This window comes from Austrofundulus limnaeus, unplaced genomic scaffold, assembly GCF_001266775.1.
Source record: "Austrofundulus limnaeus strain Quisiro unplaced genomic scaffold, Austrofundulus_limnaeus-1.0 Scaffold179, whole genome shotgun sequence".
Taxonomy (NCBI): domain Eukaryota; kingdom Metazoa; phylum Chordata; class Actinopteri; order Cyprinodontiformes; family Rivulidae; genus Austrofundulus; species Austrofundulus limnaeus.
Window position 1 is genome coordinate 211,299 of NW_013952581.1, and position 2,093 is coordinate 213,391.

Here is a 2,093-nt window from a genome sequence, read left to right on the forward strand (position 1 = left end):
GTGTTAAGTACAGAATTTTCAAACTTTTGCTTATGAATGAAAAATTTTGCATGTATAATAACAATTAAAATAAAATAAAAAAGTAAACAAAAGGTAAAAGTTTTAATCGAAGAAAAACTACATTCAATGACGTACTTCCTGCTGAACGCAAGTCGCCGTTTTCTATTGGCTGAGGAGAGATCACGTGTTTTCGGCGCCGCTTCTCCACCAATAAGCGTGCAGCCGGGACACTTCCGGTTTGAGCGCCGTCGGCTAACAGGTAAGCTGCTATTTTCATGCTAAATTAACGCAAAAATAAACTATTTTTACCATATTTTTTAACGACAGAGCTTTATACCTGTTACATAGTTTAGATAGAAAGTTTTCCAGCTGCAAATAAATTAAATGTTCTTAAAAATGAATGTTTTAACAGCGGTTTTCTTCTGAAAGGAACAGAAACTTTGTCAGAAGGAAGTCAGCTTTYTCTCAACAAAATAACCGAACATGAACGATTTTAACTGAAGGACGGGAAAGTTTTTTAAGAGAAAGACTTCCTTGTGTCTAACTTTCTACTACATTTGATTAGATAAAAGCTTGATAAATAGTTGTTAAAACGTGTTTCCTCTCACCTGTTCTGTGAAAGACGTGGCGTTTACCTGCWGCTCTGCGGACACGCCCACCTCCACCTGCAGCTCTGCGGACACGCCCACCTGCAGCAGCAGCTATTATTTATCATTATACTGGATCTGATCTGACATCTTTGCTTCATAAATAGTAAAAAATACCCATAATTACCATAAATACCATAATTACCTAATTTCCCTCTGGGATCAATAAAGTATTTTTGAATTTGAATTGAATTGAATTCTATCTGGTTGTTTACTTTTTTGAGAACTATTTCAACTTTTGCTTCAGCAGAAACAACCTGAAGACTTTTTCATTAATTTAACTGTTTTTAACTCGAAATATTCCAAAAATGAAACAATTAATATAAAACATGAGATAATAAATGGGAAATGGACTGAACATATAGAGTGCTTTGTCAAGTCCCTCCGGACCCCAAAGCTCTTTACACTAACAGACGTTCACACACTGATGGTGGTAAGCTACACTGTAGCCACAGCTGTCCTGGAGTACATTGACAGAGGTGGGAGATAATCTGAGGACAAAACAGATTTCTGTGGTAAAGATTGCAGATTAGAGATTTAATAATAAATYTATATTTAGACGACTGAAGAGGCTCATACAGTTTAAGAATATTTGCTGAAAGTTTTATTCAGAATCTCTAAAAATATGTAGAAATTATGAGTATTTCTGTTTTACTTCAAGATGCTGTAACTTTATATTTTAAACAAGTAATAGTATCATTTAGACACGTTAAAGCTTTTATCATATGTTTGTGTTCTCCAGTTTTTTCTAATAAGTAGTTTTTACTAAACTGTTAAAAATGTTAACTCTAATGGGTCACTTTATTATTATTTCCATCCTGTGTGTTTTTATTGTGTTATTGTGTGACYRTTCACAATCACTCACACTGAGATCTTTTTTTTTTCGTATGTTTTTCCGCATCTGACTCGTTCCACAATTTTTGTGTTATTTCAGCAATTTATCAAACGTTCAGCTCATTAACATGAGGGGTGCTATGACTTTTGGTATTTCAGCTAGTTATACTTTTTTTTAGCTATTTCACTTTTTTGCCGCTGAAAATAAATGAAGCTGTTTTCAACATCCTTAAAATCCTTTAAAATGTTTCTAAATATTTATATAACCTTACAAATGTTGTTCTAGTTCTGCTCTTTTTCACTTTCTTGTGCTAATTTTAGCTACCCCCCCCCTTTTTTTTACACATTTTAGCTTTTTTCTGCTATTTCAGATAAATTTCTGCTTCTTTCTGCCTTTTTTTCTGTTTTTTCTACTTTGTGCTTTTTATGCTTCTTACAGATGGTTTCTACTATAGTAAGCCATTTGCTGCAATTTTAGCTAATGTTCAGCTATTAGCTAAAGTTAGTTTTTTAAGCTAAAAACACATTTTTATAGATATTACAACTTATTTCTAATAAGTTAAGCAAACTTGTGCTTTTTATGCTTCCTTATGCTAAATAAAACATTTCCAG

General features: G+C 32.9%; 1 protein-coding gene across 1 annotated transcript in view; it reads left to right on the plus strand.

Annotated features, from left to right (window-relative positions):
• LOC106524199 (GDP-L-fucose synthase) overlaps positions 1–2,093 on the plus strand; it is a gene marked incomplete at its 5' end in the record, with an annotated part of 7,452 nt that continues 5,359 nt past the window's right edge. The window contains 1 exon segment of the mRNA XM_014017907.1: positions 1–259.